Raw genomic sequence first — 22026 nt, forward strand, 5'->3', positions numbered from 1 at the left:
GAAGAAGTTAGACATAGACAAATTAAATACTTGTCTGCGGGCTTATAAACCATCTTTAGAGCAAAAGGTAGACCCCCTCACTAAGGCAGTACAAAGCTGGCTCATAGAAGCTGTGGATTCCTGTTTCCCCACTTCAAAACTCAAAAGAACCGTTCACCATCCACCAGCACCATGGTACAATTATTCCTTAAAGAACTCAAAGACAAGCTGTAAAATCTTAGAAAGAAATTGGAGGAGAAACTATGACCATACTGCCAAACAAGCTTATAAAACAGCCCTCAGTAAATATTACAAAGAAAGCAAGCAGGCACGTGGCGCCTTCATGAACTTAGCCATCGCTAAAGCATCAAACTGCGCAAAAACATTATTCAACACAGTAAAAATTCTGGCAGGTTCAGACACAATAGCCAAACCTGCTATACTGTCCCAAGCTAAATGCGAAGAACTGGGAACCTTTTTTATAAATAAAATGGAAGGTATTTATCAAGAAATCATCCTACAAGAATCTGAACAAAATAGCCCCACGAACCAGAATACATCTATACCTGAGGATTGCCCCTCTCACGCGGAACAGGAACCTAGTCAAAAAAACGCGGACTGCATTTTAATGGACTGGCCCATGTTAACAACGGATAGTGTAGAAGGGCTACTTAAATCTATTAAACAGGATCACTGAAGGACCGCATCCCAGCAAATATCCTTAAACAACTTAATCATTCAGTGATGTCAATCCTAACTCCTCTACTTAATGCATCACTTAAAGAGTCTACAATTCCATCTTCCTGGAAACACGCTATGATTCACCCATTATTAAAAAAAACAAATGCAGACACATCAGATACCAAAAACTATCGACCCATTTCACTGCTTCCGATTCTGTCGAAAATTTTAGAAAAACACATCCATATACACTTGACACAATAAGTTGCAACTCACCAACTGCTTCACCCCTCACGATCAGGATTTAGAACGGGTTTCTCAACAGAAACCACACTATTAAGAGTGACCGAAGCAATCCGCCAGAAATTAGACAAAGGGGAAACGGTGGAGCTCATTTTACTGGATTTAAGCGCTGCTTTTGACACCATATCACACACGGTGCTTATAAACACACTAAGCAAAATAGGAATAGGTGGAGCAGCGCTCAAATAGATTCAGGCTTTTCTCTCAAACAGAACTTTTCAAGTTTTCTCCCAAAATGCCAGCTCCAAAATTCACTCTTTTACACATGGCGTACCTCAGGGATCCATCCTGAGTCCACTTCTTTTCAATCTTTACGTCAAACCTTTAGCAGAGCTGGCTTAAAAATCGGGACTCACAATTTATTCATATGCAGACGATTCGCAAATTCTGTTTTCACTTACGGCACAAAATCCCAATGACACATCAACGCTAAAAACAGGACTGAATAACATCGCTACCTGGATGAAAGGAAACTTCTTAAAATTAAATGGCGAAAAAACAGAGGGAATATTTCTAGGGAAGCAGAAACATCTATGGAGCCCACAACACTGGCCAGAAAAAATGGGCAACCTCCCCGTCCCGGTATCACAAGTACGAAACCTAGGTATACTCCTTGATGATACACTGAGAATGCATGCACAATCAGTAAAAGTTGCAGCCACCTGTTTTTCCATCATTAAGTGGCTGAGAAAAATCTGCTGGATGCTCCCGGAGTCAACCAAAAATACAGTAGTCAATGCCTTAATTACGTCCCGCCTTGACTACAGAAATGTCCTCTATGTGGGATCAAATAAAGCAAATCTCCACCGATTACAGATGGCCCAAAACGCGGCAATTGGACTACTAAGTAAGGTACCAAAAAGAGAATCAGTTTCTGAATTCCGACGCAAACTACATTGGCTAAACGTAGAAAATCGAGTGAAATTTAAAACACTCACATACATGCACAAAATAAAAACTAACACAGCCCCCAAGTACCTTTGCACTTTGGCCAAAACATACAATCCATCTAGAAATCTAAGATCTGCTTCTCATGGTCGTTTCATGGTCCCTAAATTCAAGCTAGCCCATATTGGAGGCAAATCCTTTGCCTACCTAGGCCCCCTATACTGGAACTCTCTCCCTATCTCACTGAGAAATGGAACAAACTACCTCACTTTCCGCAACTTGCTAAAAACCTGGCTGTTTGATAAATAAGATACACGCATTCCACCCATCAATTGGCTACTCTGCGCCGGGAAACCCTTTTTGGGTGGCTGTTGCGCAATAGAAATGCAAAAAATAAATAAATAAAATAGAGTATTGTAGAGTGCAGTGTAGGGTAGTAGAGTAAAGTGGTGGGGAGTAGAGTAAAGTAGAGTGTCACAGAGTGGAGTGGCATGGAGTAATGTAGACTGGAAAAGCAAAGAGCGGAATAGACTGTCGTAAAGTGGAGTGTGATACATTGGAGAGGCATTGAGTGGAGTGACAATAAGTAGAGCAGAGTGGAGTAATGTAGAGTGGCACTGAGTGGAGTTGTGTAGAGAGTTGTAAAGTTTCATAGAGTGGAGCAGCATTAAGTGGAATGGTGAGTGTACTGGAGGAAGAGTGGGGTGTCATAGACTGGAATGTCATAGAGTGAAGTGTTGTGTAGTGGAGTAGAGTGGCGTAGATTGGAGTGGAGTGTTGTAGAGTGCAGTGGAGTGGAGTATTATGAGTGGAGTATATTTCATTGAATGGAGTAGCATGCATGGAGTTGAGTGCCATAGAGTAGAGTGGAGTTGTGTAGAATGGAGTAGAGTGAAATAGAGTAGAGTGGAATAGAGTGTTGAGGATTGGAGTGGCTTAGAGTTGAGTGGTGTAGAGTGGAGTGTTGTAGAGAGGAGTGCCGTGGGGTGACATGGAGGGGCATAGAAAGGAGTGAAATGGAGTATAGTGTTGAAGAGTGGAGTGGCATAAATTGTAGTGTTATAGGCTGGAGTAGGGCAGAGTGAAGAAAAGTGGCAAACAGTGGAATGGCATAGAGTAGAGTGCAGTGGTGTATACTGGCATGGCATAGAGTGGAATAAAGTGGTATAGGGTGATAAAGTGGATTGGCATAGAGTGAGGTGGCATAGAGTGACATGGAGTAGAGTGGCTTCGAGTGGAGTGCCTTAGAGTGGAGAAGAGTGCCACAGAGTAGAGTGAAGTAGAGTGTTATAGTGTGGAGTGGCATGGAGTGGATTGATGTAGGGTGGAGTAGAGTGTCATGGAGTGGGGTAGAGTGGAGTGCTGCGTAGAGGTATATAGAGGAGTAAATTAATTTGGATTGGTGTAGAGTAGACTGGCATGGAGGGGAGTGGAGTATTATAAAGTTGAGAGCCGTAGAGTGGAGTAGCATAGAGTGGAATGGAGTGGAGTAAATTATAGTGTTGTAGAGTGGAGTGGGGTGGCTTAGAGTGAAGTGACATAGAGTGGTGTAGGGTATTATGGAGTGGCGCAGAGTGGAGTGGTGTAGAGTGGAATAAAGTGTTGTTGATTGGGGTATAACAGTAGAGTGTTGAAGAGTGGAGTGGCATATAGTGACAAAGAATGGAGTAGCTTAGAGTGGAGTAGAGTGGTGTAAAGTGGAGTGGAGCAAATTGGCGTGGAGTGGCATAGAGTAGAGTGGAGTCACATAGAGTCATGTGGTGTAGAGTGATGTGGAGTAGAGTTGAGTGGCGTAGAGTGGAGTGGCATAGAGTAGAGTTGAGTGGAGTAGAGTGTTGTAGAGTAGAGTGGCGTAGAGTGTCAAGAAGTGGCATAGAGTAGAGTATAGTAGTGTAGAATGGGGTATAGTGTAGGGGTGGAGAGTATCATGGAGTGGCACAGAGCAGAGTGGTGTAGACTGGAGTTGCATAGTGTGGAGTAGAGTGATGTGCAGTGAAGTGGTATAGAGTGGAGTGGCAGAGGGTGTTGGGAAGTAGAGTGTTTTAAAGTGGATTGGTTTACAGTGGCGTAGAGTTGAGTGATGCAAAGTGGAGTGGTGGAGAGTAGAGGGGTGTCTAGCAGCACTAGAGTAGAGTGGAGTGTCATAGAGTGACGTGGCATTGAGTGGAGTAGAAAGGTGTGAAGTGGAGCGATATGGATTGGAGTGTCATAGAATGGAGTGGTGTAGAGTGCCATAGAGTAGAGTAGAGTTATGCAGGCTGGAGGAAACTGTCGTGGAGTGGCACTGAGTGGAGTAAAGTGTTATAGAGTGCAGTGGCATACAGTGGAATAACGTAGACTTCTATAGAGTGGAGTTATGTAGAATGTTGTAAAGTTTTATTGAGTGTGGTGACATAGAGCGGTGCGGCATAGAGAAGAGTGAAGAGTAGAGTAGAGTGTCATGAGTGGAATATAGTAGAGTGAAGTGACATGGAGTGAAGTAGAGTGTAGTGGTGTAGAGCGTCATAAAGTGGAGTAGAGTATAGTGTTGTAGACTTGTGGAGCGTAGCATGAAGTGACATCGAGTGGGCTAAAGTGTTGTAGTGTGAAGGGATGTAGAGTGTAATGGGGTGGAGTAGAGTGTTATAGAGTAGATTGGCGTAGAATGGAGTTGAGTGTTCTAGAGTGGAGTGGCAGAAAGAGTGAGGTACAGTATTGTAAAGTGTAGTTGTGTAGAGGAGTATATATGGTGAGGTAGGGCACTGTCATTATACAGCAAGCACATTTTCAATTTTTTAATTATCATAACAGTTGCTCAAACAAAAATGTTACTGATAAAACAATACAGAGGACAAACGATAATGTGTTGAAATCAGCATCACCTAGTGTATTGATTGTATTATAACATTTATTTCCATTACACATTAGAGTTACAAAAAATTGACTATATTTGTTCTTCCTAATTCTGATGAATTCTGAAATATTTGTACAGATCATTTACTGGCATTTACACTTTGTTGTTTGTTAGAAAAAATAACATCCTACAAATCGTCTTACCCCTAGTACCTAGCAAGATTGCCATATAAATCATCTCACTTTGCAGTCAGAGAAAGAAAAGTAAAAAACACTCTCCCTGAAAGACAGAGCCTAGTATCTTATCTATGTCTTTGAATGCACATCAAAACGCCTGTTTATTGTTCAATAACCTCTGAACTCCTGCAGGTGTTTCAGCAAACCCACTCCCCTACATCCAGTGCTTATGGCATGAGCGTGAAATGGACGTTATGCTATTAGTAAAGAGCACTGACCAAAATAAGATTGATTTACTGGCAGCAGCAAAGATAAATAGAATCAGTCAATCCAAAAGATAAGAGACAGGAAACATTTGCAAAGAAATACAGCACCTTTACTGCTTCTTGAACTAGCATACAAGAAGGGAAGCATCAAAAACATATGTTCTTTTGTGAAGTGCCTCATGAAAAAGAAAAAAGGAGTTCCCGGAAAGCAAGCACTCGTGGAAGAATACAAGAAGACAATTAGAGAGTTGGTTAATAGGCTATGGTTCAGAGGAGGGACAAAGACAAGCTGGACAGCCGAAAACAAATAAAGCCAGCAAATAGAAAGCAGGCAAATGTGAGTTGCAAAACAGAAAGCCAATGGTAAGCAATTGGTGAAATGCATTCCCAGGTAAGCTTTAAAAATGTCCCCAAGAAGGAAGTCTTTCGTAACCAGACCTGTCTGGTAGGCTTTGACCTATGGTTAATCAGTCTTACGAGTTCTGGCCTCAGACAGCCAATATATACACACACTGCAGTATAATAAAATGTGATCTATATATATCATGAAATGGCTCTATATGATTCACCGTCATAGCAGAAGAGAATGTAGTCCTATCGAAATTTAGCCATAACGTCAGAAATAAAAATCCAGAAGCAGCAAGATGTATCCCTTAAATTTCAAATTCCAGATCTTTTTGGAAAAGTATTTGTTTAGGCTCAAACTTCATCTGGACATTTTATAAAATGCCTCTTTAGTCCAAAGCATCATCTTTTCAAATTCATGAACAAGTACCAAATACTGCCTCGTTTTTTTCCTGAATAAGTAAATGCTTTATCAAATAACAGCCTATCATTTTCAGCAAATGCACCAAATTGGTCCACATTTTTTGGTTTATTATTTTTATTAAGTACCCTTGGTTACTAGTATCATGTATGGATCAGTCATGATTATATTTTTAATCACTGCATCACATGCCTAAATTCAACACTAATGCTGAGCTGGACATTTCTGATCATATGTAAGTATACTAATCGTATTCAGTGGTTGGACTATGCACATCAGAACCAATCATCAAATGCCAGAGGTGATAAACATAGACTATATAGATGGTGTGATGTTTTGAGTGCCCACTGAGTATCAGGGGTGGTCAATGTTGGCCAGGGATGACCACTATATCCCTGGGTGGTCAGGGATTCCCTACAGACACCAGAAAGAAAAAAACGACTTCCTTTAAAATGAAACTCATTGAGGGGGAGGGTGTGTGATATATTATCCTGTATATTTATCAATGCATCTAATCAATTTTTCTCAATTTCTCTTATATATTTAACTATGCATCTTCTTAAAAGCAAATCAGTGCTATATTGTTGAACTTTCTTTAGCTATCGAATTCTTTATTTTTCTCAATGTTTTATTATCGTTCTTCTGGTTAATGTTTTTCTCCCTTCTTGCATTTTTGTACCTTAGCATATTTCTCTTTTTATGGTTTTTCTTGCCAATATGTTATTCCGTTTTGCATTTTCATTTTTGTGTTACATAAGATGGAAGGATATGTAGTATCCTGTATATGTATTTATCCTATTGCTTTCTCACTAGCTGCTCAGCTAGTGTGAATGTGCTCCGTGGAATGTTGGTGTGGTGATAATGAATGGAATGTTTGGGTTGCTGTGAGGTGAGGTGTGACAGTTGGAGTATGGGCTAAGCAGCAGGCCGGCTGCTCCTGGTGGGGCTGTTCTACATGAACTTTCCAACTAGTACTAAGACTCAATAAATCTACATAAACTACATCTCGGCTACTGGACGTCATCATTACACAGAGCTACTTCTCAGATTACATATACCTGACAGTTTTAGCAGCCTAATTGTCGCTCGGGCAGTATTGTTTTTATAAAATGAGTCACAGTCCTGTTTTTATAAAATTATTGATTAAAACATTGCATCTGTTAAACAAACGAGTTGTTCAGGATCACACCGGAAGTCAGCAAGAAGCTTCGACCTCTTCACCGAGGTCCAGTCCCTCCATGTCCTGCTGTCATTCTTCACTGTTCCTTTTAGTTTTGTGATTCGTGCTGCATCTGCTAACACACCAAATTTGGGCTCATTATTCCTTGCCCCCTGCAATGGAAGTTTGTAGGTGCATAAAGAATAAAAAAGAGTTAGGATCAACCACAATTTAACAATTACAGTGTACTCCATTTGTCCATACAGTAGAACTCTGAGTAGGAACATGAGATAAGAATGGATTTATTACAAATTTAAAGCCAACCTGATATAAATCAGCCTCAGAAATGTAGCATAAATAAAGAATGCTAGTGGATATCTGCAACATCAGACAAAATGTATCCTCAATAACAAAAAAGCAAAAGCGGAATTCGGTAGTAGTCACAATACAGAAACTGAGAAAAAAAGTCTGGTGAATAGATTAAAAGTTTAGATCCTCATGCTTATGCATGAGGTTGTCTAAGTAAATCTATCAGGCCTTATTCTAAACTAGGGACCAGGAAACTTTACTTAAGTCGAGGAAGCAAGAATGGTCTCAGCATTGCAGAACCTCTGTAGAAATTCTCTAAAGAAAGAATATTGTATGGCATGAAGCCACATGACGGAGATGTCGCAAAAAGGTCTGTACCGCTCCAATTTTAAAAGGAATCCGAATCTACCTAAAGTGTGATATCCTTTGTGAATCCCACGTCACATGTTGCATTATTTTTCCATCTTCAAACAATAAAGCTTGGCAACCAAACTTGAGATTTCTTTCCTTGTGTCCACAAATTAAAACACCCTTTCATTCACTCCTACTTCAGATACATCTTCTTTCCTTTGCTTGATAGCATCCCTCATTCTTGCCAATGATACTCCTTCCGAGCCTCACTATATCTGTTGCACGAGGAAAGAAAAAAATTGCCTGCAAACAAATGTTCATGTTGAAGGTTAAAGATTAAGAAATCCAAATGGTTAAGGCCTTTGGTAAACTTAGTGCAGTAAGCATTTCAGTACATGCTTTAATGTATGATTACGAATACGAATACAGTTATAATATAGATGTAGATTACTATTGAAATGGATACAAAAATATATACAAATTATTAATGTTATTCAAACCACACATTTGCAGGTATATATGAGAACCACAATTCGCTGTTACTGTAAAGGAAAATGTTAATATACACACATATATAAATGTCGAGATTACACAGTAAATGCACTTTCTGTATATGTTCAAATGCACTACATCCCATTATATTTATCACACAAATACATTAATCTATACTCAAACATATATGTGGACTAGTGAAACATGAAAGTGTAGAGCCAAAATGACACTGCTCCAAATCATTAAACTTCAAAATTCAGAAATTGCATTCTTGAAAAAAATGATTCTGAGCAAGAGGTCTAAATTTACCAAATACTGTGCATCTTACAGTGGTTTTGTCAAATGAAGCTAACCGTGAAGGAAAAAGAGGACGCACATCTTAAAGCGAGAAACATTTTCTATGCAACTAGCCTAAAGTTTACTAAAGTCTTAGTTTCATTTCAGTCATGGAAAGTTACTTCATGTCAAACCAACACAATATTTGACATCAATCGGCCCTTCCTGGCCCCTTCAGTGTGTGGCCGATTTTCACTGCTGTGCTTTTAGTTATATTTTGCACATCCATGTAGTTCCCTTGACACGTGTTCTTTGCCTCCAAGTAAGACTGTTGTTCCTGAGCTTCACAAGATAGTACATGCATGCTAGAAACAGCTCTACTTTCCAGTTAGGATTGTGACCCCCTGGTGGTCAGGAGTAGTTCGCTGCTCAGCGTGGCTTTGTGACTCAACCTTGGCCCCAGGAATGTGTGAAGAATCTACCTCAGTGCAACGGACTGCTGTCAGTAAGGGCAAAAAAGGTGGCAGGTGCAGTGGAACCCCTGGGACCCTGTGTCACTTCATCTGCTACACCAATAGTAACCCCACCCCTGACTATGGAATTAGCGTGTTTTAATGTCTTGCTTTTAAAATATAGTTAGACGCTGAAGAGTAGGGTGCATGATAGAGGGGAAGGTAGTTAACAGGCTTTATCCTGAATGAGGTCGGTAAAGACTACTACACCATTTGCGTTTGGGGTGCCTTTTCAAACCGAAAATCGAACAAAGAACAAAGTGGATTAATTGATAGAAATCTGGGGAACTATACTATGTAATACCGTATTATTAATAACACTATTATTATTATTATTATTATCATTCTTCTTCTTCTTCTTCTTCTTCTTCTTATTATTATTAATAATAATATTATTATTATGCTGGTTATTATTATTATTGTTATTATTATTAGTATTATTATTATTATTATTATTATTATTATTATTATTATTATCATCATCATCATCATCATCATCATATTTATTACACTCACCCCTATTTATGTTCCAGATTGGCACTCGAATTCCAGTTGTGTTAGAGTTAGAGGTTTTCCTGGCACGTGGTACATACATGTAATCCCTGTACTCCTACCCTGGTTGTGCCCGCGGTCAAATCAGGAAACCTCTCACAGGAAATATTGACACAACTGTTTATACACAGCATGCACTGCAACAGATGACGCTAGAAGTACTGCCTCATGTTATAGGTGTCTCGGCTTCCCATGCACATTGCTGACATGGCATGGACTACAAAAGGCTGAAACACTGAGTCAACCCGCCAAGATTCCCAAGCGAAATCCTCATGGCACATGGGTTTCACTGTAGAGTATGTCTTAAGCTCCTGGGCTATCCAACCAGGGCGACAGGGTAATATCCCCCTGGTTGTTAAGTGATAAAAGAACACACAGGGTGTAGAACATCTTAACGCTGGCATTACATTTGAAGCATAGTGCATAGAGGAGTTTGTTTTAAAACTTGTACATGGACATGATCCGTATGGCGAATCTACTTTAAAATCAGGACATGACAGCTGTGCACAGACTGAAAACGGTTTCCCATCATTTCTACAATGTGCTGTTTTTCAATGTAAAGAGCTGCCACAGGTATGCTGTTCGGCATTCTCGGGGGTTGAACGCATGACCCTCGAGGCAGTTGTGATAGATAGGCTATATAATATTGCACAGAATGTAGTCACCCTTTCTGTTCAGTGCCTTGTTATTTCTTCATCGTGTTGATGGGATCTTGCCTGAATCTTCAAAGGAAACTTTGAGGCCTCTTTACAAGCCCCTTGCACCACCAATAGTTCACCTTTTTCCATTTTGAAGTCACTCGTCCTACGCATGATCCAGCAACTACCTGGGACAGGGGCTTCCTATCTTTGTATAAGGAGAGCCACTTTTGATCGATTAAATTCGTCCAGAGCTTCTAATGGCTTTGGTAATTACTGCAGTAGTGGCCACATCAGATATAATCACAATAATGACCATAACTTGCAAGATTACTGGAAGTGATCTCCCAAATGTATGTCACCATACTGAGTAATGACCCAGTTACATATCAGTAATATTCATTATACCACCATACTATTCCTCGTGTCAGTCCTCACAAATGGAACAATGTCTGTCTACCACACTTCGCCAAAAAAGACTCTTGTATGGTGCCCATCTCAACATCTCCTTACTTGAAATGTAACAAATAGGAGTGGCCGACACTAAAACTTCTTGAAACATGCAAAACTTACACCAGCATTACAATCAATTGTTGAATGACACCAAGAAGTACAATAGAGATTACATATGTTTTTGCTGCAGTAAATCCCAAACCCCGGGGGGGGGGGGGGGGGGTTGGGCGGTGTTAGGGAATCCAGGACTAAAACGAGGAAGACTATGGCTTGGTGTAATGAAGATTACTGGTATGTAACAGTGCCATTATCTGGCTCGTCTATTTTTATTCTCCCAGGGCTCACAAATGGAGCTTGTACCCAAGCCATGTAAAACAGAACATAAGTTTATGTTGACCTTCATAACAGTGGCAATAAACCAATGAGAAATGTGACATCCTGTGTGTGTAGTTCAAAAAACACCTTTACACAAATCAATGAACTGCTGTTTGTACTGATGAGCCAGAAGAAGCAGAAAAAACATCCCCCATCCTTCACTTATAATGAGAAATAAAAGTGTGGGGGGCAGCCCATAAAGCAGCTGCGCAAGTATCTTTCAGGGAACTAGTTTTGAAAGCTGCCCAAGAAGAAGCTAAACCTCTGGTGGAGAGACTTTGAAGAATATGTACTCCATTTTTCTGGTTATTCAAGGTAATAAGAGTAAGGATCTAACAGCTCAGGGTATAAGTGATAAGACAATGGCCCTTATCTGCCAGGCCAAACCTCACAAACAGACAATCAATCATCCTGAATGGAGCAATTGTTCCAGATAGATAGACAGAGCTCTGCGAAGGTCAAGAGTGTTGGAAAGCTCCCCCTCAACTGAAGAAGGAGAAGGGAAGAAAGAGAGGAGAGCAAAACATTGAGTAACACAAAAGAACGAAACAATATTTGGATAAAAGCCGGGTCAGGGTGCAGGACCACCTTGTCTGAGAAGAAACAAATAAAAGGTTCATGACACATAAGGGCACCAATCTCACCCAACCTTCTGTCAGATGTCAAAGGAACTAAAAGAAAATCTTCAAATTCAACAAACATATTGAAATAGAGTGAAACTGTTCAAAAATGGTCTCTCTCTCAGCATGTGGAGCATGAGAGGAAGGTGCCCTGAAGGCACAGAAGAATGAACCACTGGTCTGCAGAAAGAAAAACTCTCCACCAGACAGCAAACCAAAGAATCAAAAGTGGCCAAGGATTTTCCTCTAATTGCCCTGATTGACACCATTTGGCTGTGAAGTGTAGGGACTGCCACGCCCAGAAAGGAAATTCACAATGGAGTAGTCGCAAGGAATTATTGGCACACCATTTTAAAAAGTACTTCCAGTGCCTTTCAAAAGTTTCGATGTGCTCCCATTCTGGAGTTCCAAACTTCCAGAGCAATATCAGTAGCAATACCGAAATCTTCCAGCCTTAAACTCCAGAACCTCAGGGACAAGCAGTGGAGAGTCTTCTCTGGAAGAGAAATAAACCTGAGAGGGGAAGGAGACAGAGGGAACATCCAAGCAGGACAGAATTATACCTGCGTGAGGAGGAGAATCCAAGTACAAAGGAATGAGGTTGGTACCTGTAGTATAACTTCTGCCTTCTCCTCTTTGATCTTGGAGAGAACCTTAATCTTCAGAGGGAGTGGAGGGAAAGAAAACATCACAACCCTGGCCAGGTCAAAAACTCATTGCATCTACCCTCCAAGCATTCTGAGATGGTAGAAGTGAGCAGAACTATGGAATTTGGGAATCATGAGGTGATGCAAAGAAACCCAGAAATGCCTCCCCATACTTCTTAACTATCTCCCGGAAAAGGAGAGGATGGAGAGACATCATGATCAAGGGGCGAATGTGCAGCTCAAAGGACCTGCAGAAAAAGAGAGAAAAATCAGATTGGTCTCCTCCCAAATCACAGTTCTCTTGGCAAGAAAGGCCACAGAAGGAACCCTGGTACCCCCCCAAAAAAGCCAAAATATTCTCAGGCTAACTGATGGTCTCTGCACACCACTATAGCTCACCCCACAATTTGAAGGCCAAAGAGAGGAAACTCTGAACACAGCTTTCAACTCACTCCAATTCACTGAATTGTGGGATCCCTGCGGCTAACACACAACCCATGGACTAAAAGATCCTCCAAAGTCATCCCCTGCTCCAGACGGCAGGCATCCGTTGTAACAGTCATTGGCAGGGGAGGAGAAGAGAGAACCCTTTTTCTGTGATTGGTGAGTTCCAGCTACCACTGGAATTTGATGGCCTCTTCCAGCAGGACTGTAACCAGCCACATGTATTTCAGATTCCAAAATTGAAGATGATACACATGTTGATACAGGTAGAAGTGTGCACAGGGTACCATGAGTGAATCATCTGCCATGCCCCCCTGCACTGTTAACCAGGGCACATACTGGAGCCTGATGCAGACACAATAGATTTCTCAATTTTAGTTCTCAGCTTCCCCTGTCAGGAGGGTGGAAGGAAGACTTTTCTCAAATTGGTCTTGACCGCTTCCTGAGCCTTGGAAAATGAAGAGGCGCAGATTAACCAATCAGCCAAGTATGGAAATTCCACCAACCCTTGGGATTGAAAGTAGCCGCCAAAGGGGCAAGGGTTTTTGTGAAAACCCTACGAGCTGAAGTCAGTGATAGAGTGTGGGCTCACCTGCTCAGTTTTACCATACTTACCTGGGCCCATAAACTATATACACATTAAAACAGGCAAACCTACACTCAATCAATTTTGTTTAACCATTCAGGACCTATACCATTTGACTTACCCATCCTAGTCACCGGTACCTAGAATACTAAAGGATCAAGGGAGTTAGCAAGAAAATAGGTAGTAAATAACATTTGCGTTCATAACATAATCACAAACTTGGGAAAGGTTTAAGTTCTTTTATCTAAGTAAAATCTTTAAATGTTTGAAACCATGAAATCAATCATTTCTTGTTCTATTTAGAATGATGAAGTTTGAAACAACATATGCAATAACTTGGAAAGAAATATCGTCAAGCATTAGACAAAGGGTGGGTAGAGAAGGGGAAACATTACAATGACAAACCACACTTTAAGGTTACCTAGAATGGTGTGAAGACCAACCCTGGCCACGGCTGAGCCAAAGGATAAGAATCCCAAAGTGCAGGTGCCAGCAAGGAAGAACAGGTACAGAACCGATCAGGACAGGTTACGGACCAAAATAGGATCAGGACAGGACCACAACAGGCTAAGACTGGCACCCACAGCTAAAGTGCAAAGCCAGCGTCACACCCCTCTCTGCAGCTAACAGTCGGACCCCAATTGGGTTATCGAACTCCTTCCCAGAACCCCGATAGGGTTATCGAATCTTCTGTCAGAGTTCACCACCAGCACCTCTGCTCTCGATCACCTATTGAGTGCGTTGGGTCAGTTTCAGGTAAGCTATTCGGACAAGTTGGACAATCTATCTAGCTAAGCCTACCCCAGTAATACTATTTTCCAGGTCAATGTACCACCCCCCAATGTTTCAAATGTGTGAATCCCACAATTGTATTGGTCAGAAGACGAGGAGAGGTCATCACACCATATTAATATGAGGTAACTGTCAATCATGTATTAAAATTACGTTCCCTCCCATAACTTTATCTTCTCCTGTACTTTTATTCCACCCGGCAGTGACTATACCAATAACATACAATATTTTAACAAATTATTCAATTTAGCTTCCTCTGGCAGGGTGAGAGGGTCACTTTCTCATAGTTTTACATTCCATATCTGATTCTGGCACTGGTTCAATGCCACGGCTTCAATAGCTTGGGATACTTTGCACAGGCGCAGTCTCCCCAAAGATGGAGTTCAGAGGTACATTTCAGGCCCAAATGCGATACATGCAAAAAGAGAATAGAAACAGTTTTAGAGACACTGAATAAATGAATGCACTGTATACCACGTATCTCTATTCTATTCCCATTTTTTTATTTTAACTATTGCATTAAAGATTAGGCAGAATGAACAACTTAGCAAAGCAGCGATGCAAGCTTCTTGCACGTTAGGACACAGAACAGCCATCTTAGTTCTAGTGTGCAGAAGGAAAAGTTTCCCACCAAACGAAGTAACACGTCATGTCACATGAGTGTGACAGACGCATGCGCAGTAGAAAATCCTGCGTAGCAGCAGCTGTTTTAATGCAAGAGGGCTGAATACAAGCAAGTCGCTTTACGTGTGCAACCTTGCTCCATCAATCCCCTCTTTGATTATATTTTATATCATCACCAATTATTGAAACAGATGACAACTTTCACATTCCACCCAACTCAATTTCTTCAAACTTTCTATTAAGATTCTTTTCATTTTTCATGTGAAGGTCTTTCACTTTCTTGTACAAATGTCCATTATACTCTTCTAATTCAATTGTATTAATATTTCATTTCTTTCCTTTCTTATTCACTGTATATGTCTTTTTATGCTTGCGACAGTTGCAACCAGTTATTATTCCTAAAATCAGTAGGGCTATTCCCACCATTGGCATCAGTATTCTACCTACAAAACTTTTTCCTGCATTAGAAAACCAACAACCTATGGAGAAAAGACCATCTGTAAGTCTCTTCCATGCACTATCAACCTCCAGTGGTTTGAGTTCTTTTTCTAAATGTGTAATATTCCTTACATACCCTTTAATTTCTACACTTTTGTCAGGTATGTAAGTGAAGCAATGTTGTGCTTTCAACATTCTGCAGACTCCGCCCTCTTTTGCCAACAATGTATCAAGAACAAGTCGATTTTGTAAAACCATTGACCTTACCGCAACCAGTACAGTATTGATCATTAAGAAACCTCCAGCAGTGTCAGTCGATAAACGATCCACCACTGTTGACAACTTGCAAATTCTTCAAGTATTCAGAACCACTCCCACTGAAGGTATCAATGCACTAAATATATCACCTACAATTTCTGCTAAACTAGCTCTTTTACTACGCGTTAGTCCATTAATTTCTTCATTGCTTCCGCTGATTGTGTTTACATGATATACTTTTGGGAATACTATTCCAAAATAGCAACTCCCGTACCAAATATCAGGCAATTTTTAATATTCTTTGTTCCCACATATATAATAAATTCCAGGAAAAACTGGCTCAGTTCCATCTTTGAAACCCCAACCCCCAATTACTTTATAATTGTGTACATTCACTAGAACCAATGAATATATTATTATAATAACTCGTTCTCTCCCTGTGGAGACAGAGTTTCCCTTTCTTTTCAAAGTCCAGCAACATAGCAGCGTGAGTTTTGCCATTCAAGGTGTACTCTTTATTTTCTGCCCATTTAGGAATTTCTCGTTTCTGTTCAGTAGCCTTTCTCTGAAAACATTTTCTCGACTAAGTTCAAAAATATGTTTTCTTTTTCATGTAAAATGCATGTTAAATTGTTCTTGTCTGCTTCAGCTATATCTATTGTACCTATTGTTAAGAATTATTTACCCATATAACGAGTTATGTCACTTTTAGTATGTTCAGGATTCAGGTTACTATGTATAGGAAGTTCAGAGAAAATCACGTCTGAATTAGAAAAATAATATTGTAAGGGTCCTTTTTTATAAAATAAACTAGCTAAAATGCTACATGAAATACCATAGTTCAAAGGCAAATGTGGTAGGTAACATCCTCAACTACAGATAATGATAGCTTCATACAAATATAGCAATTTCTTATTTCAATTGCCTCTACATAATGTACTAACAAATTTGCAAATACATTCAAGTGTGTTCTATTTCTAACTTTATTATAATGCAATCTGTCCTCATCCGATGCTTCTAATTCTACCATTTGCTGGCTAACGCTATCTTTTCTGCCATGTATATTTAACTTTTCAAGTTCATCTACTTTCTCATGAATGTTAGTGTTATTTTTCTCATTTTTACTCATTTGATAAGGAATAACTACCGTCAGTCCTAACCATACTATGAGTACTATTACTATACTACATGTGCATATTCTACAGCATGTTTTAAAGCAGTTTCTTTTCGGTATACCATTAACAGTATGATCAGCCATTTCTCGACTAAGGAGACTTAGCCCCTCTTTTGAGACTTTTCACAGAATTTCAACCTGTGAAATTTTCAAGTTGGTGTCACTTCTTCGTCTGTTGAATCATCAATTAGTTCATCATCATTTTCATCACTCAGTTCTAAATTTTCAAAATCTTCAAGGATGACATAGTTCCATTCAGGGCCTCTGAACTTATTATTCAGTCTTTTCAGTCGTGGACTCCTCCTTCTTGGTTGTTCTATGATAAAATCTGATCAGAAGGGAAGGATCACTTGTCCTGCATAACATCGGGTATGCGGGAATGGTTCATACTAGTCCCAATAAAAAACCCTCATGCACGTGTTGGTAAGTTGCGATGTCAAGCGGTATATCTTGGTTCTCCGCTGTCCCTCACACGTGTCTGTATAATCATAGGGTTTAGTGGTTTATGCAACCTCCAACCGGGAGGCAATACCCTCAGTAAAAAACAGTAGTGATCAGTAATAGTGATTGTGACGTGATAAAGTGAAAAAATAGTAAAAAGTCTCTCTCTTCCAGACAAATATTTTAATAGTTCTGGTCTTTGGAGGCAAAAATGTAAAATTGATGTAGGTGAACAAGAGTGATTATGACTCTTTCACACTAGAATTGTGGTATAGGTCGACATGTTTCAGCCCTAAGATCGCCAGATGGTCGGAGGGGCTTTCATCAGGACCACGGTGCAAATATGTGAAATTTTCAAATCAAATTATGTATTTAAAGGAACATGTCGTTGTGCTCTTCCTAAAAAGGTCAATTAGTACCTTCGTTAGCGGTTATATTAAACCTCATCAGGATCCAGCTTGGTCAGGGGGGTGCACTAGGTCACTCCGTCATACTGCTTGTTCTGACTCTGCCAAAGCTGGTTTCCGGGATTATACACGAGTACAGGAAACTGAACGGATCACGAATTCCTTTCCTCCCCTATCATTGATTTTGTTCTATGATAAGCCCAGTTTGACAGGATATTTCGTTTACTTGCTCTGGTTCTTCACTTATTGGTTTAAGGCGAAATTTCAAACTTTTGACAAAACCAGGCCACTTGTCTTCTTTTCTAAATCTTTTAGTTGGTACTGTGCTTTGATTTTCTTCAATTGCTCTTTTATTCTCATTTAGTTGTGGCACAATTTGTACATCTTCGTTGTCTGTATCCCTTTCTATCTGACTTGGTCCAGGTCTTGCTTCTGTTTCTTCTGCCTGGAGGCTAATCTGGCCTTGTACAGGAGTGTGCTGTATTTGGCTTTGATGTTGTTTGTTTTCTTCTTCCTGAACACATTTTTCTATATCTATCTGATCCTGCTCAGGTATCACGATCTTTTGTTTTTCTTCTTCCTGAGCCTTTGCCCTATTACCTATCTGTCCCTTCTCAGACTATGGAACTGTGACAGGTATCTGGAATATCTGAGTATATTGATCTCTCCTTATCTGTTCCTCCTCAGAATTACTATTTGCTTTGATTTCTGTAATCTGAGTATGTTCTTCTTTTCCCGACTCATCCTCACTATCACTCTCTCTTTCTAAATAAGTCTGAATTCTGGTTCTCACAACATCTGCAGAAATGTCAATCACTGGAATCCTTTCATCCCGACTGGTGCTCGGTTGTTCATCATCAAATTCTTCAGAATCACTTTCTTGGGACTCCTCAGCTGCACAACCTTCAGTTTCAGTCTCATCAGGTTCAGTCACTCTTTTAGTATGACTTGCAAGGATCCAATTCGGAATTCCCTTGCACTTTACAGCTGTGGTGGTGACCAATATCACTTGTTTTGGCCTTCTCCAACTCGGAACTTGGCAAGATTTCCGAGTATATTCCTTTATCACAACCCAGTCACCTGGAATCAGACCATATGCTGGAGTTGATTGTCTGGCGACAGCGTCTTCTCCAACCTGGTGAGAAATAGAACGCACTTGGTCAGCCAGTTCATTACAGTACTCTAGTACTAAGTCATTGGAAATATTTATCAGCTTGTGTCCTGGCACCCATGCCTGCCTCATTGCTCTTCCCATGAGTATCTCATAAGGACTCAAGCCAGTGTTTCTGTCTGGAATGCTTCTGAGTCCCATCAGAACAATAGGTAGAGCATTAGGCCAATCTAATCGAGTAGATTCATATATCTTTCTCAATCTTGATTTGATTGCGCCGTTCAGTTGTTCCACCACTCCAGAAGCCTCTGGGTGGTATGCACAGTGCAGTCTTTGCTCAATTTTAAATGCTTCACAGATTAGACCAATTATTTCATTATTAAAATGACTTCCTTGGTCTGATTCAATTGTTACTGGAAAACCAAAACGTGGTATGAGCTGTTTGAGTAGTAGTTTTGCTACTGTAATGCTACCATTTCTGCATGTAGGATAAGCTTCCACCCATTTTGAAAATAAGCAGACACTGACAAGGACATTCTTAATTTCTCTGCAAGGGGGCAACTGAATAAAGTCAATCTGAAGATGGATAAAGGACCTTCTGCTTTCCCAATCTTTCCTGGTAACACTACCATTTTCTTCCCAGGATTCATTTGCTAACAAATTAAGCACCTATGTCAAAGACTCTCTGCTACATTCTTGAACTTCGCATTGAACCAAGTTTGTCTGAACAATCTAATCATGGCGTCCCGCCCTAGATGAGAATCACCCTGGTACATCCTGGCCATAGGAGGAAGCATACAGTCTGGCAACACAGGCCTTCCATCAAGGTAAACAATGACACCATCTCCAGCCCTTCTCTGACAACCCTTTTTTGCCCTTCTTCTCTTTCCTTTTGTTCTGCATCATTTTGCTAATCTCTCACTTCTTCCCACGTTTTCACTCTTTCAAGCAACATAAGTTGGCTGCTGTTTCCATTTGTTTAATTTTTCTTGTTTGTGGCCATTTTATTTTTGGCGCAATATTGAGCTAATTGGTCAGAATATCTGTTACCTGCTGTCACTCTGTCATTGCCAGATTGGTGAGCAGCACATTTGACCACAGCTACTGTTTTCTGGTAATTGGATTGCTTTTATCAAATCTTTCACAAAATCTCCATTTTTAATAGGAGTGGCTGATGAAGTCAGAAACTCCATTTGCATCCAGAGTTGGCTCAAATCATGCACAACTCCATAGCCATACTGGCTATCAGTATAAATGGTCATTCTTAAATTTTTCCCAATTTTGAAAGCCTTTGCCAATGCAATTAATTCAGCTACTTGTGCAGATTTGACTCCAGGTAAATAGGATGCTTCAAATGGACCCCATAGAGTACACACAGCATAGGCAGCACTCAAACCTCCTTCCTCATGTTGCATGCATGAACCATCTACAAATAGTTAATGTTCTGAGTTTATTAGTGACTCTTCTCTTATATCTAGGCGAGGTTTAGTACAGTATCTGTGAGATCAATACAATTATGTTCAACTTCATTTTTGACTTCTGCAAAGTGTGAATCAGGCAATAATGTTGCTGGGTTCAGAATATTACACCTAGCAATAGTCACATTTTCTGCACCTACACGAATTCGTTCATACTTAGTCAGCCGACTAGATGTTAGGTACTGAGTTTTAGTTAAAGTCAACAAAATTATAACTGCATGTGGGACATAATCAGTTACTGGATGCCCCATAATAATGGACTCACTTTGCTCAAGACTCATGCAAGTTGCTGCTACTGCTTTCAGACATCCTGGCAATGCAGATGCCACTGGATCCAGTGTAGAAGAAAAATATGCAACAGGACGTCTCATCAGTCCATGGGTCTGAGTCAGAACTGAAAGTGCACAATTGTCTCGTGTATCACAAAATAATGCAACATCTTTTGAGTAGTCAGGCATCCCTAATGCTGGAGCTGAACACAAACAATCTCATAATTTTAGGAAAGATGACATGCTTTCATCATCCCACTCAACAGGGTCTTTTGCTCTTTTATTTGTCATTTGTATCAATGGATTTGCTAGGACTGCAAATCCCACAATCCTTTGTGAGAAGTTAGGCTGGCATATGATGTCCACTAGTTCCAGTGGGCACCTTGCACCAGTCTAATTGACCCCTATTGATGGTGGTTGTAGAGTCAACCTTATGGAAAGCTATCCTAGAGGTAGCATGGACCAGCAGTCTTCAGGCTAAGACTTCAGTAGGCGAGTTAAGCAAGTTGTTTTACCATATATAATCCCTTGAATACCAAATGAAAGGACACCACACAAGGTATATAGCAAATATATATGTATTTAATCTAAACACAAGTCCTCTGCACTCTTTATGAGGTCAGAGGTAAAAATACAATACAAGTCACACAGTTAATATACGATAAGTTGCACAGTATACGTTATGCCCTAGGGGCCTCACAAACCATATACTAAGAAAGTGGTATAAGTACCAAGTGAGAGTTAGAAAGCAGGCCTAGGGCCTGTAGAATTGCTGGGGATACACTAAGCAACCAAAGGTTAGGAAGTAGGAGACCCACGGGAGCCGCGTACAGTGTCTAAACACAGGAGCGGGTACCCATTGACTTTCTATGAAGTTCGTAAAAGTTACAAAGTTACAAATAAAGGACACTTCTGAATGGACTAGGATGGAACCCTTTTAAAATAGGACACTTCCAGAGTAAAGACCAACGGGAGCACCGGAGTACTTGTATTACCTCACCCAGGGAAACCGGGAGCATAGGTGTCTTTTCGTGTCGGGTTTCGTTGCTGTTTTCTATGGAGAGCTGCAGTGCTAGAGGCGACCAGAGGAAAAGTGTCTGGGTGCATCCAAGGGGGGATTGGAAATTTGAAGAACCTGAAAGCAGAGGGGACAGAGTCTGGGTCACTAGCCAGTGACCAGAAAGGAACCAAGCGATGTAGGGTGCTTTAATGTGAAGAAGGTGAGTTTGTCTCTTCAGCCAAGAGGTCCAGGAGGCATCGACGATGACCAGAAACTGGATTCAAGCTGTACCACAATGGATCTAAATGACTGCAGTGTTGGTACCCCAACAAGCCTTGGCAACCGCAACCCATGCAGGATGTTGAGATTGGCTCTGTTGCAGACCAGCAAGGTCTGTGGCGTTTCTCCTTTTTAGGGAAGCTGGGGCAAGCCTGGAGCAACCAGGATCACAAGTTAGATTCAAGTTGGTGACTTCAGGGGGCTCACTAGCCAACGGGCAAGGAGCCGGGAAGACGCATCAAGCACAAATGTAAAGGCGGGGCCCACGGGACACTCGCAGAGTGTGGGTGCCTGAGCTTCAGTTCAAATGATGCTTGGGGCTAGGGCTTCTGATACCCCTATGCACAACTTACTGAGGCTTCAGAAAAGGAGTGCAGGTAGCAAAATGCAGGATGTCCAAGATGTCCGGTCCCACGTCTCTCATATCCGCCATAGGTCTCTGCTTTGCT

The sequence above is a fragment of the Lissotriton helveticus genome, chromosome 1_1, assembly GCF_964261635.1.
Source record: "Lissotriton helveticus chromosome 1_1, aLisHel1.1, whole genome shotgun sequence".
In the NCBI taxonomy this organism is placed as follows: Eukaryota; Metazoa; Chordata; class Amphibia; order Caudata; family Salamandridae; genus Lissotriton; species Lissotriton helveticus.